Raw genomic sequence first — 8,535 nt, forward strand, 5'->3', positions numbered from 1 at the left:
AGCAATTAAAATATTAGAGACAGGGAAGAAAATGCTGCTGGAAGCACAGCAGCACAGTGAGGCAGGAAGGAGATGGGAATGGCCTGAAATCACAGCTGCTGCTCGAGGTGTTTGCAGCCTGTGGCTGTGCCCGTGCTGGATTTCCAGCCTTGCTGAGCCTCCTCAGGTCTCATGACATCTGCTGTTTCCTCCCTGAGAGCCCAAGCCAGCAAGTGCGGAGCTGTGAACTCATCACTCCAGCACAAGGTTCCATTCTCCAGGGCAGCCAGGCACAGCTACAGGCTGGTGCCAAGGGCGGTGACTGCCTCTGTCTCATTCACTGCTCTCCATCCCTCCCCAAGGTGAGCTCTAATCCTCAGGGAGCTATCAGGATATCTGATTTATGCAAGAATCTGTAATAAACTGGCAACAGTTATGTCTGTAGCTAATGGGAATGTAAATTTTCAGATAACATATGTTAGTAATGATAAGCAAAACCTCTGATAAGAACACCCCCCCACCAGAGAAGAAAACTCGGCTCTGCTTACTGCAGTGATGCTGCCCCTTGCTGTCAGGAGCTTCCCTGAAGGATGAATTTGTGGTATAGAAGTGGCTACTGAGACTGAAAGTGTCTGTCTTGACAGAGACCTTGTTCTTCTCAAGCAGGTGAGTTGGTTGTGCCTGTGTGTCGTGTCTCCGTTTAGCCTGGAAGGAGGCAGAGAAGGGGCCTTGCTGATTTACATTCTGATTTACCTTGCTGATTTACATTCTGATTTACCTTTCTGATTTACTTTTCTGATTTATTTTTCTGATACACATTCTGTTGCATCTTTGGGAAATAAATCTGAAAATGCAATGCCCAGGCAGTGCTCACGGCAATGATGGGGAGAGCTGTGGCACACAGCTGCTCCCACCAGTGACTGACTGGGGCCCAGGGGCTCCAGATGGGGCTTTGATCATCTTTGGATGGTTCTGAAATGCACGGATTTGCTCCCTCCGTCCTAAAGGCTTCATAACAAATCCATGGTCTCGCTCTTCAGAGGGAGGTTAAGATGTGACTGACTGTGCTGCTGAGCAAATGGCTTTGCTTTGTGGTGTTTCTATTAGGCTTGAAAGCAAGTATCACTGCCTGGCCTAAGAGGAGGTTTATATTTCATGTAATGGAGGCTATACATCCCGATGAGCATTTGTAATGCACTGGTGGAATCTGTCATAGGAGCATCCAGACCTCTTAAACACGCACTAAATTTAACTTTAAAGCAATGCTAATTCAGGGGGAAAAACCAGTATGCATCATCTGTTGTCAATCTGATAGTCTGTGATATGTGTAACCAATTGTTCTTATTTACATTAATTTGCATTGTGAAAAGCAATTTTACAGTTTCAGTCAGACTTAATAGGCAATTTGCAGCTCCCTGCCTAATGGCGCAGTTACTTAAGCCTGCCCCAGGGTGCTTTCGAGACCTGAGAGGAGACTAAACCTTTTAAATGTTCAATTGAACAGCTTAAAAAGTCAGGAAGTCCTCAGCTGTTAGCTCTGGCTCCTGCCTGCCTTGTCATATTTGACATTGTTGCTTCAGATGCCCTTTGATTTGGATATATTTTGCCCTAGACAGCCGAAACGCTGATCTGATCCTGCAGAACATCGTGGCACCAGTGGCTCCCAGCCTGCAGAGACCCGGTGCTCGAGGAAGGGCAAGGTAAGAGTGTCCCCCAAACCTCGCTGTGGCATTTGTGGGTCACTGCATGTGCTACCTGTGTTTAATGACTGAATTTGCACCGAGGCGTCTCACCTCAATGACCCTTCTCTGCATTTATGAACACATGAACCGCCCTGGGTAGGTGTGATAAAAGCAAATTCTACACAGTGATTGAATGAAAGCCCTTAATTTGCAGCAATTTTTCTTCAGGTTGGATGTTTATGGGCAAATTGTAAAGTGAGCAGCAGAGGCTGTTGTGATTTCATCACTCTCAAGCACTGCCTAAGAAAGGTCTCTGCCCCATCCAGGAGATTCTCATTGTTCTAAGAATTGTTTCCCTTGCTGCAGAGGTGCTTTGGGAAGGCTGTAAGCAGGTTCTGTGGGGAAGAGCTCTGGCTCTGTGCAGTACAGATGAGGGGGGAAGTAACAAATACCTTCTCAAGAGCTGGAGCACCACTTAAATCCTTACTCTGGTAAGGAGTGAAGGTCACAGGATGTCTGAAGTTGTGCATTGTATGAAGAATGCAATGTACACGAGACTGAAGCAGGCCACTGGTGGTGGTCAGTGGTCACAACCATGGTTGTTTCTCTGTCCTTTGTATACAGAGGGTCATGTGAAATCACAGAATCCTCAGTGTTGGAAAAGACCTACGAGGTCGTCCAATCCAACTGCAACCCACCCCCACCATAATCACCCCTAAACCATTCCACAGAGTGCCACTTGGCAGTTCAAACAAGAGCAGTTTTGTAAGAACTGCACAAGGGTTGGGCTGTTTGGTCATGTTTGTACTAACGGCTGATGGAGAGCTGCGATTCCCACGCACCCTCGTGCCAACACGGGTGTGTTTGAGGTGACTGTCACTCAGTGCCCGTGGTGGGACAGTGATCCTCTGCCACACCCAGCAGTGTTTGCTCCCAGCATGCTTCCAGATGCTGAGGTATTGATTTTGTACCCATGCTGATGTCACATAAAGATGTGCCCCAGTGAACTCATTCACGACCCCCATCCTGCTTCTTTAGGAGCTTGCTTTATTCCTGCAAGAGGGTTTTACTTCAAAAGCTGTTGCAATTCACTTCACAGCAGAGTACTAGAGAGATTCCAGAGCAGTGCTACAGCTCCTGGGCATATCTGGTGTTTGCAGCATTGTGTGGAGGAGCACGGAGAGATAGTCAGGGGAAGTTCCTGATCAAATCATTCCGTGTCCTCACTCACAGAGTCCCTTATCTACAATTAGCTCAAAGAGTTTGAGGCTGTGAATATCCCTGCCACTTTCATGAAAAATAGCTGAAGTAGAATTATGCTTTTGTAACATTTTTCAACCAGATCTGGCTAGTTTGAGGCCATCTGAGCTTTGTGATGCATGGAGGTGGTGTAGGTAGCCGAGGCAATCTGGCACTGTCTATATTTGTACTTCAGAATAGCAGAGATCCAACCAATTTTCAGTTTTAAACTTTTTTTTTTTAGGATGGCCTTGTTGTTTTCTCGTGGATACATAATTAAAAAGCATGAAAGTTCAGAAGCCAAAGTGTGAGAGGTTGAAACCAGCTCATTTAAATGAGAGGTCTGGGACATATTCACAGCACTGGCATGAATCTTCACTGCCTTTTGGAGGTTCACTTGTAACACAGCTGATATTTTTAGCTTTTTGTGGGAAATAGTGACCATTGCAGCTGCACAGGGTGTGACCTGTGTCCCATGGCTGAAAGCAGTGCTAGACCTGGGGCAGGAGGATGGCTGGAGCTCCTCTTCCACCCAGGCTCAGACAGCGTTGGTCAAGGTCTGCCATGCCCCAGGGATGATTCACTGCAGCCCACCACTCTCACAGGTGACTTTGCTGTTGTCCTTTGGCACCACCTCCTCTGGCAATCCTGCTGCAGTGTTTGCCACAAAACCCTACCAGGAATAATATTTTTTTCAACCTGCTCTGGATTGTTCCTCTGCACTGACCAAGAAGTCCCTACCTGGAGAACAAGGCTGTGACCTGAGGTAGCCTTGCACTGCTGAGGTTTGGATTGCTGCTCCACGCTCTGGGGTGTTCATTCACCGTCCCAACGGTGCTGGAAGCAGCTGCTGCTGTTGGCCACATGTTTTAGAAGCAGGATATGGTGAAGCTGCCACCCAGTCTGTGTTCTGCTGCTCGGACCCCTGGCCCTCTGCACAGCTCTGTAAGGCAGGAGGGTTTTATGTTTTGGAGTCTGTAGTCTCTAAAATGCAGAGGCAGCAATTAAGAAAAAAATAAAAATAATGCAGGGTTAGATACAGTTGTACTCTTTTACCTTTAAATCAAGGACTGATGGGGACAATTTCTAGTTTGCAGCACAGTGCAGACACAAAGCTGTTGGTTAACATTTCATGCACAGCAGCCTGCAGATACAGGATGGCATGTTATGGGCTTGTACTCCCGTTTCTGTGAAGATGACTTGCTGCAGCTCAGCCCTCTGATAAAGGACACTGGGCTTTTCATCTTTCTTTGATTTTTGAAGATGAGTTTCATCAGCTGAGCTGAAAACCCTCTGGTTCAAGCTGAACACTGAGTACATTCCTTAAAGCATAGAGGACTGCTCAGGGAAGACATGAGTCTGTTAATCACTTGGATGTATAATGACCTTCCTGCCTGTCTCTTGCAGGGGTTGGCCATGGCTGTCTGCATGGTGACACCACAGAGTGTTTGTCCCCAGCCTGGGAGAGAAGCAGACATGTGCTCTCTGGAGGTGGGCACAGAGGAGCAGCACCCACGGAGAATGGGATTGGTGAGCAGAAAAAAACCCAGAGCATAGAACTGGATCAGCAGTAGATTGCTGTGGAAGTGGGGCGGGTGCCAGCAGTGCCCAGCAGGTTGGTGCTGGCAGAGCGAGCCCCAGTGCCATGTGTGTCCCTTTGTGCCCGGTCTGGCCCTGCCCTCCCTGCAGGAGCCAGGGGGCCGTGGGGTGAGCCAGCTCTGAGAGCTCTGCACCAGCCAGAGGAGGTGACATTCTTCTTTAAAGCACTGATACACACACAGAGGGGTCTGGCACTTTGATTGACTGAAATTAATCTTGTGCAGATTGCACAGCTGCACCCTGGGCACACACAGGGTCTAGGAAGGGACTCTGGGGGGCAGGAGGGGACAGGCAATACCTGGGCAATACCTCTGTACTAAAATAAGCATGGCCTCGAGCACAGGGTCAGTCAGATGAGGCTGGCTGTGGCTGGATCGCTTGCTTCTGTCTTGAGGAGGAACGCATAGAGGTGCTGCTGTAATACAGCCTGTGAGCTGTGTAATGATAGAAAAACACTGGCGAATTTACCCTGAATGGTTCAGATACACTGAGAATCCTGGTCTCACTGTCATTTACTTTTCTTTCCCATCCACGGAGCTGCATCCTTCCCAGATAACTCCAGTGTCTACTTTGAAGGTTCTATGTTTTCCTCTTTGTTTCCCTCTTTGTTTCCTCCCTGCTAGACATTGAAACAGAGAGATGCCTCCATCAGCTCTCTTGGCAAGGCTCCTTGCCTGTTCTCAGAACACCCACACCCGAGCAGCTTGTCTGTGGGTTTTCAGTGAACTGCTGGGGAAGCTGCTTTGTGACAAAAGTATGATTAATGATTGCTTTTGCATGTTTCTTATAAATGAGATGCTCTGTCACCAAATAAATACACAAATAAATGGGCTGGGTGTAAAAGAACATGTTTTTCACCAAAAATGACATCCTCAGTTGTAAATTTTAACAGATGTCATGAAACTGAAGATATTATAATCTATTACAAAAACCCTTTCAAATTCTATTTTAATTAACTGGCAAAGCCATCAGAACTCTTGGAGAGAAAATGATATGTGCATGTATCTCAGGAATCTCCTGAATGTGATCAGGAGGATGTGATTGCCATGGTTGGAAGATGAAGGGCTGGGGAACAGAAGTCAAGAGCAGGTGCTGCTGTCACAAAGCATAGCTGATACTTAGCAAAGGAACTCTGGCATGGAAAGCAACTGAGAGAAAATTGGTGCCTTAAAACCCCTTCATTCTCCAGCAGCAACAGGGGAAGGTGCTGCAGCTGAGCCAGCACTCTGCAGCCAGGTCGGGTTAACCAGCTCAGTTAACCTACAATTTAGGCTAAAGGGAACGAGCAGAAATTAGAGTTTGACCAGTGTTATGAATGGGCTGTAAGGGGTGGCTCATGCAAATGAGCAGGAGTTATTAGGTATGGTGGGAAGAAGTTCTGTTAAAGTTTATAGTTCTTTCGGCATGTGCTTTTGCTGTCCCAGTTTGGTCTAGAGCCCTTTTCTGAGCGGGGACAGCTGCTGCTGGGAGGCCTGACAGGGTGACACCCCAGCAGCAACCAGATGGTGAGATGGGCTCCACCAGCCAGAGGCACAGACAGACTGACTGACAGGCCCTAATTATACTGGCGAGGCCACGCCCATGGGAGGAGCCAATGTACATAATTGGGCAAGCCAGAGGCTATATACAGACTGCTCATGAATATTAATGCAACTGTTGCAACCTTGGGCCTATAAAAGGCTGAGATGCCATTTTTGTGAGCTGAACCTCTGGTGGGTAGAAGGAGCCCCACGGAGCTCCCAGCGCCATCTCCCTTCTGCTTTGTGTTTTTAATTGGTTCTTAATAAAACTTTTATTACTCATTCCCACCTGGCATCTGAGTTGTTCCTAACATCAGTGAGAAATAATTGTGAGTTTGTTTCAACACAGGTGAAAGGAAGCAAGCGCCACAGCAGTGGTACCAGCCAGGAGGCTCCACCGTACTTTGGAAACTCGTCCTCACACGTTCAGACCTGGGGTTTGGGGGAACCCCAGTGCTGCTCTGATTTTTAAAAGTGTTAAGTTTTCTTTTATAATTATTTTCAAACTTTTCTTTTCTATTAGAAATATGTAATCTTCTACTGGAGTTCTCACACACTGTTCATGTAAATAATGATTGTTTACCTTCTTCTTTGTGGGAAAAGAGAATTCATAGACTGTTAGTTTGACCAGTGTGGTTGGAGAGGTGGTAATTCCATCCTCCAACCCACTGTCACTTTTAGAATTCTATATATTGCAAGGTCAGAAATAAAACCGTCTCTTTTTTCTCTTTTAAACTTACCAAGCTTCTGTGTACTCCTTTTGTGTCCAACAAGAGCAGCCCAGGCCATTCCTGCTGTGGGAAGCAGCAGCCAGGAGTGCCCCGTGCCAGGCAGCGCTGCCAGCCCCCATGCGCTGTGGGACGGGCTTGCCCAGCCTCCGCTTGCAAGTGCACGTTCCCCTCGCTGTCCCCTCTAAATCGGATATTCTGAATGATGCCTCCAGTACATTTGACTTCTAATGTGTCCTACTCGTGTTAGAAAAGACGCTTTTTAGAGAGGATCACATCTTCTGAATGGCTGTGTCAGCTGCTTAGCTGGGAAGTGAAGTGCCTAGAAAAATCTGATCCTTCTGCTTTCCAGGGAAATGGTGGGAAGTCCCTTCCTCCTGGATTGAGGCCACTCTGAAAAAGATGCCAGGATTTAGCCCTGGATTTATCTCAACTACAGTCATTCCGGAGCTTCCCAAGCTTTTGGTACTTACAGTAAATAATTCTAATGCAACTTTGCAGCACCAAAGTAAACACGTCGAGCTTGGCAGACAGCTTGGATAAACCTGCTCTGTTCAATCATAAGGTCAAACTGAATAAATTTCCACCTTCTTCAAAGAAAATTGTGAGTGAATATTGAGGCTGAAGGGATTTTAACTTCCTTGACAGGGAAGCTTTAGTTACATCAAGGAACAATGAGCAGTTGAAAGATGCAATTTTGGTTGTAAAAGGACTACAGCAAGTACATATTGAAAGACAAAATTATTCTCGCTATTCACCACACTATAATATTTAAATACATGCATCGTTTATATAGTAATTCTTATTTCTAGAGTCAGCTGATGGCTCTGAAGCAGTCCTCACACAGCCTGCCACATCCTTGAGTTGCCCAGGAAAACAGTACAGGAAACTGTTCCCTGGCAGAGCTGTCACCCTGTTCTGGAGCCATAAGTGGCAGTAAATGGAGCTCCGGGGATGGGGAGGTCACTGCAGGGTGTTTGGAAAGGAAAGAACTATTTTGTGTCTCTTTAGAGACTTTTCTCTATTTATTGGTGTGTGTTTTTTAGCAGCCGGGTAATGGGCCTCAGAAAAAAGTGTTGTTTAAGGAAAATAGCAGTGGTTTGGGGTGGAAATAACTGAATCAAAAGTTCTGGGAAACCATGGCTGTTCCTTAGGCATTGAAATAGATATGCTGCTAAGAGCAAAGCAATTTTTTCTAATTCCAAAATCCCAGTTCGCGAGATGCTAAATCATCCTCCGGCTTAACACAACAGTCTCTTGGCAACTGCACATGCTTATCTTGAAAGATTCACTTTACCAGCAGATTGAATTCTCAGAAAAGAGGCCAAACATAAAGATGTTAGAAATCAAAGCAAAAATCCAAAAGGATTTTGAGGCTTGATTTGGTTAGGCATCATAATGTTTGGATATTTATTTGAAACTTATTCAAGCTGCTTAAATCTAAAATGGGGTAATAGGCTCTATCCCCGCTCGGTGATGGGAGTCTTGGCACATACAGTTCCAAATTGCATTGACCTTTTGGGCTGCCAAATTCTATTGCATTTTCATGTCTAATTTACTGTCCAACCCAGCCCCAAGGTCTCCAGCTTTACTGCTTTTCTAGGTTTCCATTTCCTGTTCAATATATACTTTCCCCCCTTGCTTCATAGGTTTCATTTTTCCCTTATTAAGTCCCATATTATTACTCAGAATTTTAGAGAGTGATACAGGAGATCAGACTGACAATCCATCCCTTTTGTTATTCTTTCTTCTATCATTTGCCAGGCTCAGATGCTTCAGAAGACACAG

At 46.2% G+C, this 8,535-nt stretch overlaps 1 long non-coding RNA gene across 2 annotated transcripts; it reads left to right on the forward strand.

The window, feature by feature from the left end:
* Positions 1–293: 293 nt before the first annotated feature.
* LOC115496186 (uncharacterized) lies at positions 294–7,091 on the forward strand. 2 transcript variants are annotated; one of them, XR_004368600.3, is made up of 4 exons: positions 294–645; positions 1,592–1,679; positions 4,308–4,430; positions 5,924–7,091. It is a non-coding gene; the product is annotated as an uncharacterized lncRNA (long non-coding RNA). The 2 variants fall into 2 exon arrangements; XR_012057162.1 differs by having other exon boundaries at positions 296–645; positions 6,369–7,091.
* Positions 7,092–8,535: the final 1,444 nt, after the last annotated feature.

The sequence above is a fragment of the Taeniopygia guttata genome, chromosome 8 (genome assembly GCF_048771995.1).
Source record: "Taeniopygia guttata chromosome 8, bTaeGut7.mat, whole genome shotgun sequence".
Lineage (NCBI taxonomy): Eukaryota > Metazoa > Chordata > Aves > Passeriformes > Estrildidae > Taeniopygia > Taeniopygia guttata.